Consider the following 14,095-nt stretch of genomic DNA (forward strand, 5'->3'; position numbering starts at 1 on the left):
ATTAAGAAAGAAAAATGACACGTGCAGGCTGAGTTAGAGTGACTTCTCAGATACACCAGCACAATTTCATTTTCTGGCATCAGCTTTCTGCTTTCTGCCACCATTTTATTCAGCCATAAGAAATATTATTTCGCAGTTATTTAATATAGTTCTGCCGCACAGAAAAACTGGGAGAGAAAAAAAAAGAATAGGGAACACAATTGAACGGGGTAAAAACAATGGGATGGAGTCGAAAACACTCAGTGGAAAGAGCTCATGACGGAGAACACACAGAATAAGTTCTCTAATGTCCTCGGGTGTCGGATTCGTAAAGGTGTGAGGCACACATTTGTTTTTGTGGTGAAAACAAACAGCCACACTCGAGTCTCCGTTGACATTATTATTTCTGACCCTCCGTTCTACGCCAGTTACTGCCGGGGAGCCCGAGTCCCAATAGGAGAGAGCGCTGCTTCCCACCTGCAAGAACAACCGGCACATGCTGCAGGCATGGAGCTCTGGGGCTGCACACACATCCCTACGCACACGCAGCCGAGCGCCTCGTTCGCTGAACGGGGCTTTACCACGCAGGTCGCACCGGACCCCGCGGCGTCCCCCAGCCGCATCCCCCTCCGCACCGCTCGCTCCTGCAGCCCGCAGCCCGCCGGGGCGAGGCCCTGCGCGCCCAGCCGCGCCCCGCAGCACCCGGGCACCGCCGCCCTCCCCCGCACCGCGCCTCGGGGCCGAGCGGCGACACAGCCACAACTTGTCCGCTCCCAACTTGACAGAGGAAGTTACGGCCGGGGGCTTCGGGGCCCGCCGGGACGGCGGGGGCGGCCGTGCGGGGTCGGATCGTGCCGTGCCCGCACCCCGCAGCCCTACGGCGCTACCGGGGCACGCGTAGCTGTGTCGCTCAGCCATCCCCGCGCTACCGGCGGCCGGCGGACAGCGGCATCGCCCCGCGTCTCCGTGCCGGGGAGCTCCCCGCTCCCTGCCCCGCTGTGCCGCCCCGAGCCGTGCGGGGATCTTTGTGTGAGCGTGTGCGGGGCGTGTGTGTCTGCGTGTGTCTATGTGTGTCTATGTGTGACTGTGTGTGTGTGTGTGTGTGTGTGAGTGTGTATGTGTGTGTGTGTGCGCCGGCGGCTCCCCGGCGGGCCGCGGGTGTAACGGCGGCGCTGTATGGCTGCCGGAGCCGTCCCTCAGCTCGCCGACCAATGGCGGGCCGCCTTATATCCCGGGGAGTGTTGTGGCTCTGCCCGGGTTGCATGGCTCTGTGTGGAGCCGCGTTCCGCGGGCGCCGAGGCGGAGGGGCTCCGCCGCGCGCCGCGCCTCGCTCCGGCCCAGCGGGGAGCGGCCCATCCGCACTACGGACACACCGAGGTGAGTGCGTGGGAGCCGGGCCGAAGGGCGGGCGAGACGGGGGCGGCGGGGTGTCCGCGCCCCGCACTTTCCCCTCCGCGCCCCGGCGGCCGGGCAGCCGCCCCCCCCCCTCCAGCCCCGGCGGGGCTCGGCGTGCGCTGCGCTGTGCTGAGCCGTGGCCGCCCGCGTCGCCCCTGTCGGTCCGGCGGCCGCTGCCCGCGTCGGAAAGTTTGGGCAGGGGAGGGTGGGTGGGCTCGGGGCGAGACGCGGAGAGCGGTGACGGACGGGAGGCAGCGCTAGGCCGGCCGGTGCCAGGCTGCGATGCGAGCGGGCACCTCTGCCGCCGCGGAGAGGAAGGGGAAGGAGGAGGAGGAGGAGGAGGGCGAGCCATCGGCGGCCGCTCGGCCGAGGGGCTGACAGGGCGGCGGGCAAACTTCATCCCGAGGGGCGGCATCGCCCGCTGCGGGGCGGAGGGAGGGCCGGGGGCCGCGGGGGAGAGACCCGCTCACAGCACGGCACGGCACGGCTCAGCACGGCACGGCGGAGACAGCGGCCCCGGGGCCGGGCCGGGCGGGGAGTCGGGTGCCTGCGCGTTTTCCGGCAGTCATCGGCGATGCGCCCGGGGCGGCGGCGGCCCCGGCCCCGGGGGGCGGCGAGGGGCGGGCGGGGCTAAGCGGGGGTCCGCCGGGCGAGTCGGCGGCGGAGCGGCAGGCCGCGGAGGTGAGCGGTGACATCGGGGAGCGGCGGTGACAGAAAACTTGGCGGGGGCCGCCCCGAGGGGCGCCGGGTGGGAGCCGGGCAATACGGGGAGCAGCCCTGCTCCTCCTGCCTCCTCCTGCCGCCTCTCGCCGCCGCTGCCGCCGCTCTCCTCCCCCCCGGCAGCCGCTTCGCTCTTCCTCCTCTCGGGTTTATTTGCAATGTATGAAACTTGCGCGGCGGCTGGGAGAGCCGATCCGGGGTAGGCAGGCGGGGAAGAGGAGGAGGAGGAGGAGGACGGGGAAGGAAGGGCTGGCGGCGAGGAGCGGAGCGGGCAGCGCCGCTAATCCCGGCGCCGCACGGCAGCAGGTCTGCGCTGGGAATGCCGCTCCGCCGAGCGAGGAAGGTAAAAGGCGGCGATGCGAGGACACGCGCGGCGGGGCGAGAGGCAGCACCGGCGGCAGCTCCCCGCCCTCCGCCCCGCTCGGCGGGCAGCGAGAGAGAGAGAGAGCCCGGCTCCCCCCGGCGGCCGGGCCGGGCCGGGGGCCGCGGGGGTTGAGCCGCGCGAGGGGCGGATTCGCGACTTTTTCCGGGGGAGGCCCGCGTGTAAAAGTTGTTTTTCGGAGGTGAGTGCGCGCGGGGAGGCCGGGGCCCCGCCAGGCCGGCGGCGGTCACTCGGGCCTGGGGCGCCGAAACCATTGCCCGTCCTGCCGGTGACACGTCTGAGCCCCGCCGCCGGGCGGCCGGGGGCCGGCACCGAGCCCGGCAGCACCGAGCGGCGCCGGGCGGGGACCGGGCTCCGCGCTGCTCCCGGCGGCGGCGGCGGCACCTCCTCCTCCCGGTGGCAGCGGCGGCGGCGGGATCGTCGCCCGGGCCCGCGGGGAGGAGGAGGGGAGCGGCGGGAGGTGCGCGCTGCCACCGCCGCGGCCGGGCCCCGCCGGGGGGCGGCTCGTAGCGCCCCGAGCCCCGCGGCCCCGCCGCCCGCCCCCAAAGGTGTTGGGCAGAGTTTCCCCCCGGGAGGGCGAGATTTATGCGCTGCATTATTGCCGCTCTCCTCCCCCCTCAAAGCAAGATGGACTCTCTGCGCGCTCGCTCTCTCTCTCTCTCCCTGACTCTCGCTCGCTCTCCGCTCCTCTCCCCGTCTCCCTGTGTCTTGTCAGCCTTCGAGATCGACATTTTGTAACTAAGATGCAAAACTTGATGGGGACCGGCGGCGGGCTGGGGGTGCCGCCGTGGGGGCAGAGCCTCGGCGAACCCCGGCTGGCGGCAGCCTCGCTCCATATTTAATACCTTTCCTTCCCACCCCACCCCGCAGCCCGGGTTCCGCTGGCCCTACACTTCGCACGGGCGGCGGCCTGGGCCCCCGTGCCCGGGGCTGCGGGCTCTGCCCGAAGCCATCTCTCGCGGGCTCCGGTACCTGCGACCGCCCGGTGCTGCCCGCTGCCCCCGTGCGCAACTTTCCGCCTCGCCCCTCGTTCCCGTGTGGAGATGATCTCGCGTGGGGCGACCCTGCGCTTGCTGCTCTCAGAGCTGTGTGTGCACCCGAACGGCTGCCGGGCAGAGGGAGGGAGAATAACCCACCCTGCTGCTGCTGCTGCACGCTCGGCGACCTGCTCCCTGTGCCCTCCGCCACCGCGGTGCATCTTTTGTTTGTGCCTTCCCGAAGGCTTCCTGCTGCTGCAGTGTTGTGCTCAGAGCTCAGGTGGGGTGGAGTGAGGAGAAAGCTGCCCCTAAGTTTTGGGACCACTCCTCTCGTCGGTGTGGCGGCGGGCTGTGATATTGTAAAATGACTGTATGCTGATGGTGTGTCTTTATTTGATACTTTATAGGTCACTATCACATGACAAAGGCTTTGAGACAGCTTCATCTTCGTCTGTCTGTAGTTTCCACCTGCCTTTCTGGGTGAGTATGTAAACCGTACACACAGAAAAAGAGCCTGTTTCTTGCTCCTGAGGCAGAGCAGCTCTTGGTATCACTTCGGACATGGAAGATGCTCATTTGGGTTCTGCCACCTCAGGAAACATGTCTTCTCTGAATGCTGGCAGCAGCTGCTGGCATGCAAAGTTTCTGCATGGGGGTCAGACAGGATAAATTGAGCACCGTGCATCCTTGCATCTCCCTGTCCCTTCAGTGCTGCTTTGTCTCTCCTGTTCTTTTGAACCTTGTTTTGTGAGGGTGATGAATTCATTGGCTTAGGGCTGAAGTTTTAAACCAAAGTAACGTTAAGATGTGCAAAGTGCAGTGTGGTGGTCAGAAACTTGCCGAGATGGTGATGAGGGCAAAAACATGGAAAATACCAGCCATTGGAGCAGGTGATGGAAATGTCTGTGGGTCAGGAATCGGTGAGAAGTTTGCCATAGCAGCAGCACTACTACAGCAGGAGTTGGTTTGGTTTTAACACGTAAACAGCATTAACTGGAATTCCACCCATACTGTTTCTGTGTTGCTGTTGTGCTTTTTGTTTTTATTTTCCTTCTGGCATTGATGAATGTAGGTACTTCTCAATCTGAAAGACAAACTTTAGTGACTTAGTAGTAGTATTCCTTGGCCTTCCGTTGTGCGGCTTCCTGTTGTCTCCATGTGCCGTGGAAAAGTTCTGATGCTTTCTGATGAAGAATTCGGTTTCAGAGCTGAAGTGGACATGGTCACGTAAAGGAGAGGTTGTACGTTTGTGGGGTTGTGTTCATAGATTGCATGAAGCGTGTGCCACATGGAGCACTTTTCATGCCAGTGCCCACAGTGACACTTTACTGCCTTGGGCCTTAAATGAAGAAGTGGGAGATTATTTATGTGTATGTGTGTATACTTTTTAATGGCAATTTTATATACTTAACAGAAAACGAGATGAGACATACATTTGGGATAAGCTTAGCACTCATAAACATGAAGGATTAATAACGTAGCCATGACCTTTTCCAGTCAGCATACAGCAGACTTGTGATAAGTGATGGCCCGAACATACCAGCTAGAAGGGGGCTGCAGGGAGCTGCTGTGCTCTGTGTGCTGTGGCTGCAGATCTATTCTGCAGTCTGGGATTATGGCAGTGGGGAGGTGGGTCATGGAGGCAGTGCTGCCTGTCCTTCAGTTCTTGTAGAATTACACCCAATTTCATTTGCACTCCATTTTCCAGATGTTTTGGACAGTGGGGTTGGTGCAAGTAGGTCTGAAACTGTAACCACCAGATTAAACTACTGAAATTCTTTATGAAAGATTGTTGCTTTCTGTTCTATGGCATTACTGACATCCTGCTCTGTGCAGAGTAATTTATACAATGATTTTCCCAAAGTAAGAACACGCTGAGATATTAGAAAACTGGCTGATAAGCTTCAAACTGTTGCTCAGAGCTGAATACATGTACGCTGATTTTTGGGCTGAATTTTCTGTGTTTTCAGGTTAGAGTTGGTTTAGAGGTCTATAAGTGCCTAGAATTTCTTTATTTGGAGCAGTTGTAAATGACAGTGGGCAAGAGCACCATGGAGACTTTGCTTCAGGTGGGCTCTTCGGTCAGTTTCTAGCCTTAGTTTTGTGTGACGAAGCCTTATGTGCGCATGGGAGTTCAGTCCTAGAAGTAAAGTGGAGATAATCATCTGCCCACAACTTCTAAGAGGAGTGGGCCTTCGGTTTGTGTGTAGTGCTAAGTGTAGCACTCACCTAATACTGATCTGGCATGAACGAATTGCAAAGAAAAGCATCCTTTTGAACAAAATGGCATGATAGAAGTTTTAGAGGAGGCCGAGAAGTACATTTCCTCATAGCTTAAAATGTAATAAAAATAACATAGCCATTTAAAGGGGAGAATAAAGATTTTGTTAGATTTGGCCACAACTAGAAATATCCGTTTACTTTAAGGAGTGCTTGTTTTGGTAACAACAAAGATGTGCTTTATTACAAAGTCTCACTGAAGTATCCCTCCGTGGCTGGAGTTCAGTAATCCAGGCCTGGCATGCAGGATGGCCTTGGGAAGCAATGCCAGGTAGAGTGCTGGTGTGTCACGGGCTGGGAGGTGGAGATCTGCTTAGGAAGGGGCCATGAGAAATTCTCACACATCGGTCCCTATCTCAAAAGCTTGCTGTGCTCTCAGCACAGTGGGCTGATAAAGTGTTTCAAAGCAGACCCGCAATTTAGGAAGCTTCTGTGTTGAGCTAAACTTACAATGTGTCAGGAAGTTGCCCTGTGTGCTTTGGGGGCTGCTTGCTCTGCACCCGGTGCCTGCAAAGCTCTCATAGGTTTCAGTGGGAGCTGTGTTTAGGAGAGGAATAATGGTGAGAGGAATTTGTCCATGCTTGTTTTCCCATTCAAGGAGGAAAATGTTCTCTGTCATAGCTGTCATGTGAATAATTAAAGATCTTAAATGTCACATTTTCCACATAAAATATCAGAGGTAATCGTGCATTTGTTTTATAGCTCACACTTTTTTTCTTCCAGAATGCTTGTAATGCACTCTGTCCAGAAGTTAGTAGCTTTCCAGCTTGTGGACCTCTAAGCACACAAACATCTTTAAGCGTGTGACAAGCCATGCTAAATTCACTGATTTGTTTGCTTGTGTCCAGAGCTGAAAGTTCTTCCAGTTTGTTGCTGCTGCTTGTACTCTGTGGGCTGATGGTTGGTGATGCCCTGGACAAGGCTTGTAGGAAGTTAGGGAACTTGGAGCGAGTGGATGGGGAGAGTTGCTCTTCACTATGTGTAGCAGTGGGGAGCATGCCAGCGAGGTGTATGTCACACACATGCAGGCTCTGCTGTGGTGTGAAGGCTGTAAACACACCTGCAGTGACACCTGGGCAGCTGTGAGCTGAAACACCGCCTCTCTTTGGCCTCTGTATGGCACAGGCAGTTGTTCAGGGCTCCACGTTTGTGAGAAGGTGGACCTGTGATGGAGGAATATGCTAGAAATTAAAGCTGGAGCTGTACTGAAACTCTGGTTTTAATTCCTAACCGTAGCTCGCACTGTCATTGTTAAAACCAGCAGCTGCTTCCCAAACTGTGGGCCCGGGTTGCATCCCGTGCCCTGTGTGTGGGTGGTGGCCCGGCGGGGGCTGTAGTGGGCTGAAGGTTCACAGGGTCAGAGCATAGTTGTGGAAATGCAGCCATATGTCCTTCTCCACCTGCAGATGGAGGCTAATGAAACCTCCCTTCATTAAATCTCATTGTGCCTGTATATGGGAACAATTTACCTGAGTGAATTAAGTTTGTTTTAGCACGGTATGGATGCTGTTTTACCTTGCTGTAACCATAATAACGTATGCTTTCTTTTATTACTTAGGAGTCTGCAAAACTGGCTTGACATAGTGGTCATATGTATTTCAAACTGCTTCTGAAGGGGGGGGGGGGGGGGGGGGGGGGGGGTAAAACAGGAAGAAGCCAGCTTTTTCTTCTGCAGTATTATCTTCATTCCTTTTCCTTTCTTCCCCTTATAATTAAGAGAATTCATTGTCAAAAGCTTTTCTATTCTAGTTTATGTCAAATAATCATTACAACAGACTCTGTTTTGATTTATTTAATTTTTTTAATCATTACTGCTATTTGTTTACTTATAGCTGCCGCTATTTAAATGTTAGTGATAATGCAGTGCTTCATTCTGAGGGTGTTGTGCTGAGCCTGGTCCTGGGGGATGCGTATGTGTTCCACAGAAGACCCCCAGCTGTCACTTCTCTTGATGGGTTTCAGATGGGGTAAGACCTGAATTGGCATAGGGGTTACTTGAAGAGCGGACTGACAGCCTGCTGTTAGATTGCAATCCTTTAGGGAGAAATAAAAACAACAAATCTCACGTTGTTCACTGAACTACATTATTAATAATTGGCATTGCCTTGTTCATGCACTTGTGCCCTGTCTGGAGAAGCACATAGGTCATGCTATAATAGCACACCTCAAACCAGGGATCAGTCACTTCTCATCCCTGTTCTAGGCACCTGAGATACAGAACAGTAAAGCAGCACAGGCTTGTCTGCAGCCATTGAGCAGGGTAGTGTGAGCAGAGAATGGAATCAAACCTACATCTGACTCCTCAGTTGTGCCCTTTCCCTCAGTGTATGCATCCTACAAAGCTTTCCTGATAAACGCCCATCTTGATGTGTGAGCAGTCTCACTGAATTCTGTGCCAGCTGAGCATCTCATGCTAATACCCAACTTCCTCCATAGCACAACTGTAAATAAAGATATTTTAGAGCAGTGTGAAGCTGTTAGCTTTCAACTCTGTGGCTACTGACAGGAGAGCTTAGATTGAGGGGAGAGCTTACTGAAGAGTTATTGCTCCTGCATGTGCTATTTAGGCTATAGTGTGTATTGTGCTATTTAATATCAACTTTTCTGCGTTAACTTTATGAAATCAGGTATTGATTTTCATAAGAAACATGCGTTGGTCTGAATAGGTTTTTATGATTACATTGTTTTTATTTAATATTCATAATGTAGTGGAAGTTGCAGCTAACCTTTTCATGGAACATGAAGTTGTCAGAAGAGCCTGCTTTAGCATTCTGGCCCTATTTTGATAAGAAGCCTAACTTTCCAAACTGAGCTTCTGTTTCTAAACCCAGTGAAGGTATTTCATGTAAGACTTTAAGATTTGCTGAAAGCCAGTGTTTTGCTGCTGTGGAGGTGAGATGGCTTTGGTTTTAAAGCAGGAGCTCTACTTGAGGAGGGAACTTCGGTTAGTGAAGATCTAATTGTAGCATTTGCAGCGACGGTAGCGTTTAACATTTCTAGTGTTTATAAAGTTGATAACAAGATGAATCAACAAAGAGGGAGAGTATGAGTTTGATGTTTTCTCATGGTCCTGCCTTTTCCTTCATAGTACACAAATGCACAGAGTAATAGCAGGTCCTCATGAGCGTGGACAATTCAGCATGTGAAAGTACACCAGCTCGAGGCATCTCTGTATACAAAAAACTGCTACAGCAGAATTGCAGTCTTTAGCAAGGAGAAGGAAAGCTAACTGGATTTTATGCAATTACACGAAGATAATCCATTGCTTGGGAAGTGTGGAATTCTTATCGTCAGAAATCCTCTGTGTGGGTGTTTCGGTATAAAAGATTTTACAAAATGTGAAAATCTTCAAAAGTAAGAAACAGCATCTCACTGACCCTTGTTGTCACTGAGCATCTCTTCCAGCAAAGATGAATGAAATTCAGTGGGCTTCCACAGCATGAGGTGTAAGTTCTCCGAACTCAGTTCAAGTGGAAGCTGTCTTGACAGAAACCTCAACAGATCCTGTCTGCATCTTCCCTTGCTGAGGTGAAATGGGAAGTTGTTCATCCTGGTACCTATTTGTTTGTTTTTCTTGAGGGCAGTTGTCTGTAGCAAATTACTGAGTGTTCTGCTGTCAGACATTCAGGGACCACGCTGACCCAGTGCCCTGCTGCACAGTTACTTTCCTCTTGTAGAGCAGTACAAGGAAGGTTTCTGCCATCAGGAGCGGCTTTCCCAGGACCAGGTGCACAGGGTGAAGGGCAGCCCCTCAGCATCACTGATGACAGATGAATTGGCCCATGGCAGAGTTCAAGTGAGGAAAGCTTGAACCTGGGCCTCTGGTAGGCTGACCACATTGTGGTGGCTGCTCTGTGCTGCCCAGTGTGCTGAACAGTGCCTTTAGCAGGATGGAAACTTCTGGGTGAACTTGACTGCATTTGGTTAGTTGCTTTGATCCTATGCCTTTCAGGTATTTCCCAAATATGTTTGTTTTTCTGTTGGTTGTGTAAGGACCTTCAAGCATCTGTTTTATCAGAAGTAGTTCCTTTTCTTTCTTCCTTCTTTTCCCCCATACCTTTCCCGGTCAGGACTTAACTGGCAAGCTCACAGGATAAGGCATGTTGCATGATAATAGTTGGGATTGTGTCTTCTACAGTAGTGTAGCAAGTCATCTTTCGTCTTTTATGAAGCAAATTATCCTAAGTTCTTGTTTATGTGAGCTTATTTAAGAGAAAAACACCATGAGAGATTTGGTGATGAAGCCTGATAAAGAAAACCTTGGGAGGGAATGAACAGAGTAACATAAGAAATCAAAATTTTCCTTATTTTCACACTCTTCTGCATGAAATAGCTCCATGAAAGTCACCAGAGCTGAAACACTGTGATATTCTGCATTAAAATTAGTCTATGACAGTTAAGAGGAAGTTGTGCTTTTAGGCCAGGTTGATGAAATGGGCACTGATATGGTTGGCCATGTTTGATTTACTCTCTGTGAGTCACTTTTAAGCAATAACTGTTCCATAGTGAGCCACTTCATGCTGATTAATACATTTTATTACTATCATTCCTATTTTTGTGGGGTAAAGCATGGGAATGTCATTGCACCTTGTCCTAACAATCAAAGAGTTCTGTCCTACAGCTACACCTTTGCAGTAGGATTACCAGACAGGGGCGTGTTTTGATTGAGGGTTGTTAGAGTTAAGGTAGTATGTTGATCTTGTGGTTGGACTTGATCATTGTGAAGATCTTTTCCAACCTGAGCGATTCTGTGATGCACACCACTTCTAGGATCTGACCAAGGCTGCTGGTAGTCTGCAGTTCCTCAGGAAAGCTGCCAATTTTGTGTTATTCTTAATTATTGATATGCAGTCAGTTCTGTCAGGGTCATGTACCCATTGCACTCAGTCATCAGTGTGCAAGTGTATGATGGCCTGATGATACACAATAGAGGAAAGACAAGGAAAACAGGCTGAAATGTGCAGAGCTCCTGGAAATGAGAAGGGGCTGGGAGAGCAGCAGGTGGATGGTGTGGCATTTGTTATGAGTGTACCATGACACTGCATGTATGTTTGCTGCTCAGGTTTGTGTGGCTCAGCAAGGAAAGCATTTTGATGCAGAGTAACTACCTGGTTGGAAAGTATAGATTCTTTTGAAAGGAGTATTGTTATCACCTCCAGTTCACCGAAGTCTGGCTTCAGATGTCCTTTCTCTTTGCAAAAGGTTTGCTTTTAATACTCAGTTCTCATTTTGTGGAGTGCAGACTTCCTGCCTGCCTCAGTTTTCATCAGTGAATGCTGTGCCACAGACCTGTGAGTTTCAGCATTTACTTTGCTTGGATGTCTCAGAGTTCTTGCTTTCTTCAAGTAAAATGTCTCTATTTGTGTTTCTTCCCTCTAATTTGTTTGAGATACTCTTTCATACATTGTGTTAAACATCAGTCATCAAGTGCTCATAATATATTTTGAAACAAGTACACAAAATTGCAGCACGATTCAGCACTGATTACAGAGCTATGGCATAGGAATTAATAAGAAAATAAAAATAGCATAATTAATTTCCAGCTGCTTTTGGAGAAACAGGGGTGTTTATGGGGGAAATTTGGTGTCTGCAAAATGAGGAATGACAAAGCTGGTAGCAAATACTTGAGTGCGAGAGCCTATTTGCAGTTTGCTTCCACTGCTTTATTGATTAAAAACACATTCCAGTGCTGAAAGAGTAAACAGAAGTTGCTGTGCCGCTTGTTGAAGGCTGCTGGACTAAATAAAGAGCACGAGTGTCAGAACTAGAGCAAGGGGAGGAAGTTTTCAATTTTATTTATTGGTGTAGAAAACCTTAAATAAGGGCAGTAAAGCACAGACAGCTAAGTGGAATTGTTGGTTGTGTGTCCCCCTTTCCCACTAATCTGAAAGAGAGCCGCCTGCTTGTGTGTCAGAGGAAAACTGTCTCCAACTGCTCCCCGTGGTATTAACTCGGTGTTTTCCTCGCATGTCTTGTATGAGCTCACCTCTGTGTTGCTGCAGAGTCGGGTGCTTGCATGGAGTATGTTCCATGGCTCAAAGTGACCTCGGCCAAACCTGATGCTGTGAGAGCCCTGTGAGGCTTGGTTTCCTTGCAAGGATGCTGTCAGAGGAGCTGCAGCTCTGCCATCTCTGCACAGTTCACTGCTGCTGTGAGCTGACTGCTCATCCAGGTGGATCTCTGTGCAAGGCTTCAGGCCTCTTTCCCCAAGCCTGCCCGGTTTGTGAGCAGCAAAGGACAATCCTGCCCCTCTGGGAGGCAGGTCCAGATGAAGCAGTTATTTATTAGTGTGGTGGAGCAAGCTCCTGGTGATGTGGTTCTGCGGGTGTTGTGCTTTCTGCTTGTGGGTAGTCCCACAGGGCAGTGGGCAGAGTTTGGTTGCTCTTTGTTAAGGGAGATGGAGTAAATGGACCAGAGGAGGTGAGGTGGTTGTCACAGGTGTCCCCACACAGTGTGTGGCAGCTCAGGCCTCCCAGGGAAGACTGGCTGCTCTGAGTTGGGTATCCTACAGAGGAGTCTTTGGATGTGTTTTGGAGTGCTGTCAGACCCTGCAGCCATCGAGCCAGGGTGAAGCAGAGTGTGGAGGCAGACAGAGCTCAAACAGGGAGACCCTTATACTCTTCATGACTTCTGTGAGCCCCAGGTGTGCACATCACCTTTGCACATGTAGTGCCCTGGCATTCCAGTTCTGTCTGTGCAACTGATTGGAACTGTGACCATAGTCAGTAAGTACAAGGTTTAAAATGGTGATTTCAATCTCATTTTGCTTTGATGTTTTCATATTTGTTTTCTCAGAGGCAATCTCTATTGGAAGATGACTGTTAAAATATACTGTTAAATACAGCCTTTACACTAAGTTTGGCACTTCAGAGGATGCAGTATATGCCTGCACCTTTAGTAAATGATTGCATGGCTTATATGCATTTATTTAGCTTGTGAGTGATGGAAAGCTTTTGTTTAGAATGTGACAAATCATACTATTTAAACCGTGGTCTTTAAGAGTCCTATTTATTAAAGTAATACATGTGCACAAACACTCCCATATGGGTTAATGCAGGCTGTGCTTGTGCTCAGTGCTGTAAGGAAATGAATAAGGCACAGAATCTGATGTAACCAAACCAAACTTTTTAAACTGGAAAAATGAATCCCTATTTGTTTTGCTTTCTCAAAAGAGAAGAAAAATGATCTTTCTTGCTTTTCCAACTTTATACCACTTTCACTTTTTCTGCAACTGCAGTGGAAGTTGTTGCTTTCAGGTAACTTGGTTCCAAACATTGTTCTTCTTCCTGGCCCTTCAGTGAAGACTCACACTTTCAATATTTGAGTTTTGGTTACAATTTTGAATAAAAAATTATTATACGTAGAGAGTTATAAAACATTGCAGTAGAATTTTAGCATTGGTTTGTCACTAAAATAAAGCTAAATTACCTTCAAGGGTATTTTATGAACGTATGTTAAGCATCAGTAATGTCTGATTGAAATTTGAGTCTAATTTCTTCATTCAGAAAAGATTTGTTTTAATTGTAAATCTATTTATGTTAAGCTGAATATGTTTTCTAAGATGAGTTCAGTACTGATTATCCAAAGTTCCTGTTTGTAATAACAGAGGTCTGCCACCACGGAGGAGCACAGAGCAGCTCACTAGATGACGCTGTAGCCGGGTTAACATCTGTGTGGGAGATGGATGCCTCTGCTGCTCGTGGCAGGTACAGACGAACAGAAACCTGTCTGTTTACAAAGTTGCATGATTAAAATAAATAAAAACAGCAAAGTGATTATTTTAAAGCTGCTGTGGCAGTCTCTTCTTCAGATTGTGTGACATGTGGCTGTGGTTTTAATGGTCAAGGGAGAGCTTGGTCATCTTGCTGTCCAGAACCCAAAAACTGAAATCAGGCTTTTTGTTGAATGTGTTTTCCTCAACTTCATTTGTATATTAGATGAATAAAATGATGAAAAACAGTATAAATAATATGGTAAATGACGTAGAAACTCTGTGGGGAAATATGGGTAAAGAATTCTAATCTCCTTCCTTCCCCACTCAAAATATGAATAGCATCTTGACAAAGTCAAAAAAAACTTGATAACGTGTATTGACTCTGCAGCTCCGTGGTGCTTTTCTGCAGCAGGGGAAGAGTGCACCAGTGTTTGTGACTACTAAGGAATGTAGAATTAGACCTCAGGTGGTTGGAGGGTTGTGCTCAGAAATGTAGAGTGTGCCTGAGGCCTGGTGCCGTGGTTATACAAACTATTCACATATTGTAATTTTGCTCCCCCCAGAAAGAAGAATGGCACACTTCAAGAAACATTTTTATGGCCTTCTATCCTCGGTGCAAACAGATTTTGTGATCTTGTCTTTCTGTCC

General features: G+C 50.3%; 1 protein-coding gene across 19 annotated transcripts in view; it reads left to right on the forward strand.

Annotated features, from left to right (window-relative positions):
- The first annotated feature begins 715 nt into the window (after positions 1-715).
- The window catches only part of BBX (BBX high mobility group box domain containing), a 125,500-nt gene continuing 112,120 nt past the window's right edge, over positions 716-14,095 (forward strand). For 3 of the 19 annotated variants that reach the window (XM_085546218.1, XM_015877871.3, XM_085546268.1), the window contains exons 1-2: positions 716-1,356; positions 3,861-3,933. The gene's annotated coding sequence lies outside the window, so the exon portion shown is untranslated. Of the gene's footprint in view, positions 1,357-1,838; positions 2,438-2,478; positions 2,658-3,860; positions 3,934-14,095 lie in introns of those variants that run through there. The other 16 variants (XM_085546235.1, XM_015877881.3, XM_085546203.1 and 13 more) reach the window with 10 other exon arrangements.

Source organism: Coturnix japonica, chromosome 1 (genome assembly GCF_054131305.1).
Source record: "Coturnix japonica strain WE chromosome 1, WE-NBRP24, whole genome shotgun sequence".
Lineage (NCBI taxonomy): Eukaryota > Metazoa > Chordata > Aves > Galliformes > Phasianidae > Coturnix > Coturnix japonica.